Source organism: Phoxinus phoxinus, assembly GCF_949152265.1.
Source record: "Phoxinus phoxinus genome assembly, chromosome: 8".
NCBI classification, from domain to species: domain Eukaryota; kingdom Metazoa; phylum Chordata; class Actinopteri; order Cypriniformes; family Leuciscidae; genus Phoxinus; species Phoxinus phoxinus.
This window is the reverse complement of record NC_136883.1, coordinates 2,974,735-2,987,465: the sequence shown is the minus strand read 5'-3', so window position 1 is coordinate 2,987,465 and position 12,731 is coordinate 2,974,735. Positions and strand designations below refer to the sequence as shown.

Here is a 12,731-nt window from a genome sequence, read left to right as displayed (position 1 = left end):
CGTCAAGAGATTTAAAGCGTCTTTTCTTGAAGCGAGCGCATGTGTGAACGAGCTCTAGTGCGTAAGAACGAGCCTATGATTGAATCTGGAAATAAAGCAAAATAACGGAGATAAATGAGAAATAGTCCTCAGATGCCCTGTCTGTAATTTATATCAAAACATCTAGCGTTAATTCAATCTCAAACAGATTCATTAAAAGAAGTTATTACTCCACCACGTGTGTGAGGTCATAAACCAACGTGGTTGAACGACAACTTTGCGACAGTATCACAAAAAGTGATATAGCATATATTTTAACATGTCTTAAAGGAACAGTTCATCCAATAATGAAACTTCTGTCATCATTTACTCACTCTCAAGTTGTCCCAAACCAGTATGAGTTTCATTCTTCTGCAATGTGGCTAACCAAAGAGTTGACGAGGGAAAAATACTATGGAAGTCAATGGCTAATCATGTCAACTTTCTGGTTACCCACATTCTTCAAAATATCTTTTTATGAGTAGCTGATGACAGAATTTTCTTTTTTGGGTGAACTATATCTTTAAGAAATTGCTGCTCAGGACGTAGAAAGCTGACTAAAGGTCACTAAGAAAGGGAAGTTGAACTGTCTACTGGGTAAATTTGTGGTCTGAGAAAAACATGCACAAAAACATGCACAGCCTGGCCCTTTATCAGCAGGACCACGAGCAAATGTTGCATTGAACTATTTGCTTAGAAAAAGGCCTAGACTATTGACATTTGAAGATTATTCATGAGCAAAACAAAACTATGTGCGTCAATGTAGGCATAACATTAAGTGAATGACTATTTGATAACTATTTCAAATCTCTCAATGTGTGTACTGTAAGTTTGAGATTATCACTCACAATGGTAAAGGTTATTACGTTTTAAAGTAAGGCGTAGATCTGAAACTCATGCGAAACATTTGTATCCACACAGATCAAAATCTCACTTTTGATTGGGTTTGCAAACATTACAACACTTTACAGAGACAGAGGCGTCATCTGAGCAATCACGAGTATTTAAAAGCGTTCAAAGGAGGAGCCACCTCAAACATCCTGTCTCAAATCCTCACCGCAAATATGTCTGTGCAATACATAAATGCCTTTAAGATATTGAGTGATCATTGTGTAACATTTACATGTTCTGTCAATCTTAGCCAGAAGCTCATAGACTGATGAAACCAGGCACAAGAGAAGCCTTGTGTAAGAAACATTGTGCAAGTGCAACCTCTCACATGCGCAAGTCAAAAAAAATGCTACGTTTTGACAAGTAACAAACTCTAAAAAGTTTTGACAAGTAACATTTCTCTGCTCTCTGCTATATATTTTGCAATGGGACATAAAAAAAATGTTGTGAATGTGTGAGACTTCTAAATAATTTGCTGCAATAAGTAATTAACTGGAAGAATAGCAAAGTAATAAACTATGTGAGCTACAAACCATTGAGATGATGAATACAATACTGTAATTCATTAAGAAATACCAGTTTGCAATATTAAAGGGATAGTTCACCCAAAAATGAAAATTAGCCCATGATTTACTCACCCTGAAGCCATCCATTTTTCTTTCAGACGAATACAATCAGAGCAACATTGGAAAATGTACTGGCTCTTAAAAGCTTTATAATGGGAGTCAATGGGTGTATGTTTTGATAAAGTGCATCCATCCATGATAAAAGTGCTTTAAACAGCTCAGGGCAGGGCTCCAGACTGCGACCAAAATTTGAGAGTGTGCGACTGAATTTTACATCCAGTCGCATATGTGCGACCAGTCATTTTTTACACGTTAAACGTGGAAGGGGCTTATCAATGAATCCGGAATGTGTGGCAGGCCAATGAGTGCGAGAAGAATAGGGAATGGCTGACTGTAAGTGGCTAATGTGTGGAGGGGGAGGGTCCTAGAGATAATCGAGCGCGCGTTTAAACGTCTGTGGGAAGGAGACGGAGACAAATATCACAACCTGCTATGAGCGTGTGAGCAACGCACAAGCGAACTATTGACTCGTTCTTCCAACCTGCGGCTACTGTGCCAGTTAAATTCACTTGCTGGCTTACCAAATAATACATTACAACAGCGATAATCAAAACGATGCGAAAATGCTTGAACGTGACCTGTCATTTACGCCGTCATCACCCGGGAGTTGATACTGCACGAGCGCCGGCGAGACCTGGGGCCTGTACCATGAAGCCGGTTTAGGTGGCTAGCCAGCTATGTTTCAGCTTAGTTTCCGCCAACCCTGGGTTTTAGGTACTATGAAAGCAGCTCGGCTTTAATCGGTGTTCGTTGCCATGGTATCTTACGCTGCACGGCTAGCCTGCTCCGGGGCAGGTTAAGTTCTGGATTCGAAATCTCAGACTGAAGTTTGACCAATCAGCTGTGAGCAAAGAAACATATAGGTGATGAAACTAATTCCCAGTGTCTGTTGCAATGGCTTTACATTTTCTTTCAAATCCTGTGGACATCTAACATCAAATTGTTAGACGAGCACATCGTAGAGAAAGAGTTTTTAATCAGACAAAATCCCCTTGCCTTTCCTGATAGTTTGTATGAAAGATACTGATTTTCTGCGGAAGGAATATTTTATCTTTGCGAACTTCTTGAGCCGCACATAAATAATTTAACACGTCGAATTCATTACTGTACCGCAAATGGTATTGTGTTGCGTTTTTTTGCAAGTGGCACAGATCGGTGATGCACAGCATCTAGGGGTTTGTCGAACTATTCGCAAGGGGGTCCTCGCTCTGCAGGAGTAATAGTTTCATTAATAATGTTCCCCGGACATATATCGACCATGTCCATAAAAGAGGGCTTTTATAAAATTGCCGCTAAGATAGCCTATAATGATAGGGTGACATCACAAGAACAAATTTTTTTTCTTTCAAAAAGCAAATTTCACAAATGTACTACAGTACATGTTAAGAATTATTTAAAATATTTTTTTTATTATTCGGTATGATATGATTCCCTAGAGTCATTGGAAAAATAGACTGCACACATGTTGCTATCTCCACTTCTCTAGGAGAACATGAGCAGATTATGTTAATAGAAAGTCCTTTCACACCCTTATGTTCAGGTAGAGCTGATGTGAACATGTGAAATTAATATTTTCTGTGAGATGAATCTTTAAATTAATAGTAACATTAACAGATATAACAATAATCTTCTTTCTGTGAGTCTGTGTTGTGTCAGCACTTTGAGGAAAGCAAGTTAAATTTGGTACAGTATAAACACTGTTAATTTGCAACCTACAAAATAACCATCATGATGACAACCATCATGATAACCATCAGAGCAAGATAAAGTTGCATTAATAAATATTCATGCTAAAGTGTTACTTGGTTAAATAACTTCACATACTGAGATCAGTTTAATCCAGCTGTTTGTTCTCCAATTTATTTATTTTTTAAATGTGGAGCCTCCTCAGCTCATAGTCAGGCTCCTTTAGTGCAGTCTAGCTCTAGGCTCCTTGCAGTCTAGCTGAGATGTGTAAGGGACAGTCCCTGTTTTATGCCACACATTCAAATGTTTGCCTTAATAAAAAGCCCAGTGCATTCACCTCAGCAACTGTCTCAGAACACAGACAGAGTGTCTTCATCATTTCCTCCACCCTAATAAATAAAAGTAGGGCAATATAAAGCATAACTGTTATAAAGCAGGTTCTGTTTCTGGTGTTCTGTCTGCTGCATTCTGACCTCTGTGTGGGAGACTGTGTGTGTGTGTGTGCTGGCTTCAACAGGGACACTGCATTTCCCTCGACTGCAGAACATACAGTCAGCCATATCTAAAACTTAAAATAGTAATGTATCGCACACGTACCCAGTGTTACTTGCTCAGAGGAGCCAGCACCAGGGTCAGATTGTACAGCACCTGTAATCCCATCCATAATCTGAATTTCACCCTTTTTTTTCCGGTTTGTCTCAAACAAGTGTTTGTGATCAAATGTTTACAAAAATAATAAAAGGTTGTGTGTAAATACTTACTACTTTGAATTATATTTTTATATTTTGTCTTTATCTGCTGCCAAGAACGTTTGGAGTTGCATCTACAAATAAGTGAATATTAATCTTTATTAGTATATACATGCGCAGTGTTTATATATTATAAAAATATAGGCTATATTTCACACACACATACATTCATAGCCTATAGCCTACATAATTTTACATGAATATAGAACGTATTTGTTTAGCTTACACATTAACGCAATCAGCAATCTTTCTCCAACAGTCTTCTCTTGCTTTGGCAGCAGAGACCGTATTGTTTCGAGCTTGTAATACATATTTAAATTAATCGTAATTCTGAATGATTATCTCTTGCTCCTCCGCGGAAAAAATGTATCGCTCTCGCTCTATCCATATCGAACACGATTGGTTGTTCGGTGCCAACGTCACTTTGGTATGTGCACGCGCTCGTGGATTAAGCATAACTTAAGAGCAAAGCCTGAGTTGACAGAGAAAGTTGATGAGCTGCGTCATGGTACCAATAAAGCCTGATTGCATCGGTTTGGTTTTGTCAACTCAAAACTAATCCTTTAACTCCGAGTTTGTTCAGCTACCTTCATGGTACAGGCCCCTGAACTGCAGACGTTACCATCGGTGTTTAAACTAAACTCATTTATGTTTTGCCAATGTAAACATTCAAGAGCAAGACGTGAAAGAGAACTCGCGTCTAGATTTGTGCGCGCGCGTGTGTGTGTGTGTGCGCGCGCGTGTATTCGTAGCCCTACTCATCTCAGACAGCGCGCAAATATTGAGTTATCTTTCAAGTCGAAAGTGCAAACTTTCATTTGCACTTGAATGGAAAAATTCACACAAAACATGGCCGTCTTGATGAGTATCCTAGCAGATATAGTATCTGTTATGCCTTAAGCTCTGGATTGAGTAGCTTTTGTAACTTTAATAAGGATTAATCTTTAATTTATACAGTCAAATATGCAATATTATTTTACATTTGATTATTTTATTCAATTTCTGTACCTGAAAACTAATGTTAGACCTGACAAGCATAGTTTATAATATTAGTAGGCTATCTTTGCTCTATTGTATTTATTTGTGCTTTTGCTTGGTTAGATTATTTGTTCTTATTTTCTTTTTTTTTTTGACAGTAGGCCTAGTCTTTTTTTCCCCTGAACACATACCGAATCATACCGAAACCGTGAACCTAAAACCGTGATACAAACTGAACCGTGAGCTATTTGAAACGTTGCAGCCCTAGTACAGTGTCACAGTCGGATGATGATTCAGAGTGAGAGGTTTTAGTGGCGAAAAAGGCCGAACCCACCATGTTCGGGAAGACTGGTTGAGGTAGTACTGTAAGAAGACGAATTCCATAAACTGCGAATGTTGCAGTCGCTACCCCATAACTGCGGGGAACACGAAGTTTGCCGACAGTGCAGGCACTTCACAGTTTAAACACAATACTATATTTAAACACAATCTTAGCCTCAAGCATAGAGTATGCTGTGACATGTTAATAAATCAACTGCCGGTTGCTTTTAGAAGAAAAGAGGCTGTAACGTTAAATCAGAGCACAAAGGCATTGCAATTTCTGCATCTATTATCAAAGTATTTATTAGTAATACACTTGAAATTAGTAGAAATGTGAATATTTGGTTCTCAGTTGGGGGCCACTGTGCTCCTAGTGAAAAAAGTTAGTCTGGAGCCCTGCGGGGGGGGGGGGGGGGGGGGGGGGGCCAAGCGATGAAGGGAAGCGATGAAGTGAAGCAATGTGTTCGTGTAAGAGAAATATCCATATTTAAAACTTTATTGACTAAAATAACTAGCTTAGATAAAACTCTAAGCTAGTTATATTAATCTTTAACTTCGATTGTATTCGTCTGAAAGAAGAATGTCATATAGACCTAGGATGGGTTCAGGGTGAGTAAATCATGGGCTAATATTAATTTTTGCCTTTAAGCAGCATAAAAGGTTGCTTTTGTACAGATAAACCACTGTGGATGACAAATTCACAAATTCACGTGATTGGTCTGTGCCCGTGGATACAGTAAGAATGACTCTGGGATGATGTCAAGGACATGCAGATAATAAAATTATTATAATGATAAATAATAATAATACGAAGAAACAAATCAACTTTTATGATTAAAAAAGAGTTACAAACCTTGTACTTAAATTTTCCCTGACATATTTGCATTTCTGTCAGACAAGTTTGCAAATCACCATCTTTTACATTTGGCTTGCAAAATGCCATAGATTAATTTTGACACTGGGCTCAATTTCAGCTCATTCACAGTTTGCATTTACAACAGCGTGATACATTAAATAAAATGAGTTTTACAAAGAAGGAGTAGTGTACACACTGCTAAAAGCTGAAGCCTAGTCTTAACTGGTGTTAGAGAGTTTCTGGACAGCTAAACCAGTTAGCAGTTAGACCAGATGAACAGTTGCTTGGCCAGGCTGGGAGAGTAGACCAGCGTAACTCAGCTAAGACCAGAAAACATCTCAGTATGATTTTTACTGGTCTGTTGGCTGGTTTTAAAGGGGTTTGGAGACTTTTTTGCTGATAGGCCACAGATATAGACTGGCTTGGCCAGTCTGGGAGACCAACAAGACCAATTAAGACCATAAACATGCAAGAGTATAGATACTGGTCCATCATTTATGAATAACTACACAGGACCAAACGAGTAATGCACTATTAACATTCAACCAACTACTATTAATTAACAAGAATTAACGAATCAGTCATTTATAACGCTCAATTGAATGTGGTAGATCTATGGAAGTAAAATAATGCCAAATGTTTTTGAAATATATCACTGGGAAATGCTGTGATCAGCGGGAAACTTTGCACGTTAAGTTCATATTCTGAGTCAATCTGCTTGCCTGTAGCCATATAGTACACAGCCTCAATAAGGTGCGAGTTTGGTCTTTTATATCACTGTATTAGTCCATTAAGCTAAGCGTTTTATATGTCTATCAATCCTGAATTATTGAGGGAAACCCTAGAACTGCAGTACATCGCCGCAATATAAAGTTAAGGCAACTAAACAACCAAGAGAAATATATGTCTACCTCAAATGTAACATTTGTTCTGTACATCAGCATTGGGGGAATAACATTATAATCTCGCTCACGGTAGAGAATGATGCATGTAGGCTACACAGGGACCGTGAAGACACGGAATTAAACATAAAAACAGCCCTCATAATAATCACAAATGCACTTACATTTCTATAAATCAGTTTTTATGAATGAATGGCTTGCTCTAACTGTTGCTCTGGTCTTCGTCAACAACACGCGCTTGCACCCCCTGCTGGTGAGCTTGATTAACAGCAGATGGAGATTATGCTCGGTAATCTACTGCTTTTCCTGCAGTTCCTGGATGTCACTGTTGAATTTACTGTCGAATTTGAACCACTGAATTTGTGGAAGCGAAATAAAATGGACTGAAAATTGCTTGTTGAATATTATAGGTTGTATTTTTAAACAGTTTGAATATTTTGGAAGTGAAATCTGAAAGGTGAATATGGATTATTGAAAAAAAAAAATTGTAATAATGAAAATGTGTTTGAAATGTTTTGAATTGGAATATTCACAGCTTAAATATACACACATGTTGAATTTCAGCCCATAAAAATGCGCGCCCATGCAAGCAGGGTTAATGCAATGCATATTTTTTTCAAGTAGTGCAATTCAACAGGCTTTTTTATTTCAAAAACATTTGTCATTATTTTACTTCCATACAGATCGTTATCAGTAATATTTTTTCATACCTCCCAAATGACTAGGAGCTACTAAATACAGGTTAATAACTAATGTGAATAATGTATAATTAATTTTAAAGTAAAGATCATGGTAACCCATTAGTAATGACTCAAGTATAACCAAATCCCTTCAGGAGGAATTGCTAATGATTTGGATCAGTTTTCTAAAATGAAAAGCATGATAACTCTTTGAAACATGAAAATAAAGTGAAAACTGTCTAATATTGGATGAAGTCACTAAGCTTTTGAGATTTTTTAAGGTTTTGGATAGTGATGATGACACAAGTGTTACTACACATCCTTCTTCACGGTTTCTTGTTAGTTTAGTTAATAGTGTTGTGACACTGCCACATTAGTTTAGGTATATTTCTTAAAAGGAGTCAAGGAGTTTAAGTATTTAATTGAGTGCATATAGGTCTGTAGGTTTCATATAATATCTGAGTGATATGTATATGTACTTATTTATATGTATTTTTTTTCTCCATGTTTACTTCCACTGTGTGTAATGGTATAGGAAGGGTGTTTGGTATTAGGCCACTGTTGTTCGGCCGATACGCTTATCACCGCGCACCCAAACTTATATCTAAAGGTCAATCTTTCAAAAGAACCCCTTGTGAAATTTTAGATAACACAGCCTGAAGTAAAAATGTTGATTGTTACAGTGTTAATAGTGCATTACTCATTTGTTATGTAGTTTTTAATTATTGACGGAACAGTATTCTAAAGTGTGACCGATAAAAGCGTCAGGTAAATGACAGAAAACCAACTACCGGTAGACACAACTTCTTCATCACCAACTAACGGATCGATATTGCATCATCAACTCAACAACGCCTTTAAAAACTGTTTACCCGATAAATCTTAGTAAAAAAAAAGAAGATATATAAGAGGTCTTTGACACTGTTACTCTGTAACATTGGAAACAATGTAACATTCTATGTTCTATGATGACGTTCAATGTTACACTGGAAACAATGTAACATTCTGATGTTGCTGACAGACATTATGCCGAAAACAATGTTAATAACTGCTCAAAAATCACTTATGTATTCCTTTTCAGTTTCAACTCGAGGCCACAGATGTAGACTTGTCTCAAAACTTAGTGAACTGCCCACATCGACAGCATGTTCGGGTCTCATCAACACGGAGTATAAAGGCAGCGCAGAAGATTTTGAGACACAGCTCAACGAGCTAAACTTACTGTGGATGAGACGTAAATCAACTTACCAGCACGCACGTATCTAGATGTCAATAAAAACACAATGATAAGTCCGTAAATTGAACGTGGATTGTCCGGAGAGTCCCCCCTCTCCCCCCAGATCGAGCTCGCTGTACAGTCACATCATACGGGGAAAGTTGAGATATTCAGTGCGCGCGCACGGGCGTCTTTGCTCTTCAAATGGGATGCGCCGTTAGATGACTTCACTGATTTTAGCGTCACGTTGAAATACGCCGGATGGAAACAATCGCTTTTTTGGCTCTCCCAACAATATTAAAATCTTTCGGTCGCTGTTTTCGTGAGCCTCGTTCAGTGGGGTCACCATTCATCACTGTACTGCACAGAGTGTACCCTGCCCAGTACCCACTGAAGACTGTCCGCCGGCGCATGCGCATTCGCGAACGACTGGTGGATGGATGTGTGAGAAACTTCAGTCGTTCATGTTATTGTGGAAATTGTACTTGATATATTCATTTAATTTGATGGACACGTGTGTTGTCTTATTAATCGTTTCGCTGCTTCATAGCTGACTGTAGCCTAATAGTAGTTACATTGGGAAAACGTACCCCGTTATAAGGTCACAAAAGGTCTTTCATCCAGGGCAAAACATTTTAAATTGTGTTTTTAAATGGCAGCCAATTTACACAAATTGACAAATTAGCAAGGATAGATAGATAGATAGATAGATAGATAGATAGATAGATAGATAGATAGATAGATAGATAGATAGATAGATAGATAGATAGATAGATAGATAGATAGATAGATTAATTTTCCACCACATATTCTCACACATTTCAAACCAAGTTCACTGTTTAATATAATTTTTTTAATTAATAGCTCAAGTCTTCCTTCGTTATGTTGGAACTAATTAATTTGATATCTTATAATTTGGACACACAAGTAAAATGAGCTAAACAAAGTTCCCAAAAGTTCATCATTATAGGCCTTAAGATTACTATTAAAATCAGTACATTTGTTTTTATCTGACAATAAGAGAGTTGAAGAGGGCTGTGGAAAAGTTGTTTTAGTCCAAAAAATCATATTTGTAAACATAATTAAATTAAAATTAATTACCTTAAAAAAAGTTTAGAAAATAAACAAAATTTTATACATCACGAGGAATCTTCACATTTATTCACACAAATGCGATGAGAGAGGACTTACCGTGTTGATATACTACTCAGCCTTCAAACCTTCCAAACTGAACACTGTTTAGGAAAATATTGATTTATTTAGTTAAAAAAAGGAGGTACTATCCAGGGTGGTTTGGCAACAGTATTGTGCAAGTCATTACGTCAATAGCTGGGAAAACCAACTCCACTTTACAAATATTGGATTCACCAACCATTATGGATGGACTGAAACTCCTGATTTCTATAAAAGATAAAGAAAGATAAAGAGGTGAACTGTCGCCAGCAAAGGTTTTAAAGGGTTAGTTCACCCAGAGAATGTCTAATATGGGGAGAACTGCCACTCACAGGACGAGTGCAGAATGAATGGAGGTCTATGGAGCTTTACCCCTCAAAATCCACTTTTCTCAGGATATAATGTTTTGTCTAGTAATTTGAATGTTGTATTCGAAAGGAGATGCAAAGAAATTACACATTGCTGCGTGATAGATTTTGGGGGAGTCACTTATTTGCTTTAAAATGTCAAAGACGTCATACACATCGACCAGAGATACTGCTTTACGGCAATCCTTCAGTCACTTTGGTGCTTTCGCGCTCTGCACTTTCTTTTCTCTCGAGGCATCGACAACAGGTAAACACACAACACTGACACCGGTAAATACACAACACAGCAGACACAGGTAAACACACAACACAGCAGACACAGGTAAACCATAGCTATCTCACGACCAATTCGTACGAATTTAAGTGATTAAAAGGTGGCTAATTCGTACGAATTTGTACGACCTCACTCGTACGAATTTGTACGATTTGTCTAAACCCACGTGACGGTTGGGTTTAGGGGCGGGGTCAGGGGTAGGTCATTCGTATGAATTCATACGATTTTGGCAAATCGTAAAATATGTACGATTTAGCAAAAAACGTACCAATTCGTACGAGTGAGGTCGTATGAATTGGTACGAATTAGCCACCTCGTAAAATTCGTACGAATTGCCGTGAGATCGGGTTGGGTAAACACACAACACAGCTGACACAGGTAAACACACAACACAGCGGACACAGGTAAACACAGCGGACACAGCTGACACAGGTAAATACACAACACAGCAGACACAGGTAAACACACAACACAGCGGACACAGGTAAACACACAACACAGCTGACACAGGTAAACACACAACACAGCGGACACAGGTAAACACACAACACAGCTGACACAGGTAAACACACAACGCAGCTGACACAGGTAAACACACAACGCAGCTGACACAGGTAAACACACAACGCAGCTGACACAGGTAAACACACAACGCAGCTGACACAGGTAAACACACAACGCAGCTGACACAGGTAAACACACAACACCGCTGACACAGGTAAACACACAACACCGCTGACACAGGTAAACACACAACGCAGCTGACACAGGTAAACACACAACGCAGCTGACACAGGTAAACACACAACACCGCTGACACAGGTAAACACACAACACAGCTGACACAGGTAAACACACAACACAGCGGACACAGGTAAACACACAACACAGCTGACACAGGCAAACACACAACACAGCGGACACAGGTAAACACACAACACAGCTGACACAGGTAAACACACAACACAGCTGACACAGGCAAACACACAACACAGCTGACACAGGTAAACACACAACACAGCTGACACAGGTAAACACACAACACAGCTGACACAGGCAAACACACAACACAGCGGACACAGGTAAACACACAACACAGCTGACACAGGTAAACACACAACACAGCTGACACACGCAAACACACAACACAGCGGACACAGGTAAACACACAACACAGCTGACACAGGTAAACACACAACACAGCTGACACAGGTAAACACACAACACAGCTGACACAGGTACACACAATGCAGCTGACAGGTAAACACAAAACACAGCTGACACAGGTAAACACACAACACAGCGGACACAGGTAAACACACAACACAGCTGACACAGGTAAACACACAACACAGCTGACACAGGTAAACACACAACACAGCTGACACAGGTAAACACACAACACAGCTGACACAGGTAAACACACAACACAGCGGACACAGGTAAACACACAACACATCTGACACAGGTAAACACACAACGCAGCTGACACAGGTAAACACACAACACAGCTGACACAGGTAAACACACAACACAGCTGACACAGGTAAACACACAACACAGCTGACACAGGTAAACACACAACACAGCTGACACAGGTACACACAATGCAGCTGACACAGGTAAACACAATGCAGCTGACACAGGTAAACACACAACACAGCTGACACAGGGAAACACACAACACAGCTGACACAGGTAAACACACAACACAGCTGACACAGGTAAACACACAACACAGCTGACACAGGTAAACACACAACACAGCTGACACAGGTACACACAATGCAGCTGACACAGGTAAACACACAACACAGCTGACACAGGGAAACACAAAACACAGCTGACACAGGTAAACACACAACACAGCGGACACAGGTAAACACACAACACAGCTGACACAGGTAAACACACAACACAGCGGACACAGGTAAACACACAAAACAGCTGACACAGGTAAACACACAACACAGCTGACACAGGTAAACACACA

The 12,731-nt window shown here is 39.1% G+C and overlaps 1 protein-coding gene across 9 annotated transcripts in view; it reads right to left on the bottom strand.

Moving 5' to 3' along the window:
- st3gal4 (ST3 beta-galactoside alpha-2,3-sialyltransferase 4) overlaps positions 1-10,172 on the bottom strand; it is a 46,399-nt gene extending 36,227 nt beyond the window's left edge. For 3 of the 9 annotated variants that reach the window (XM_079620854.1, XM_079620857.1, XM_079620859.1), the window contains exon 1: positions 8,956-9,322. The gene's annotated coding sequence lies outside the window, so the exon portion shown is untranslated. Of the gene's footprint in view, positions 1-8,955; positions 9,339-10,114 lie in introns of those variants that run through there. The other 6 variants (XM_079620852.1, XM_079620856.1, XM_079620851.1 and 3 more) reach the window with 4 other exon arrangements.
- Positions 10,173-12,731: the final 2,559 nt, after the last annotated feature.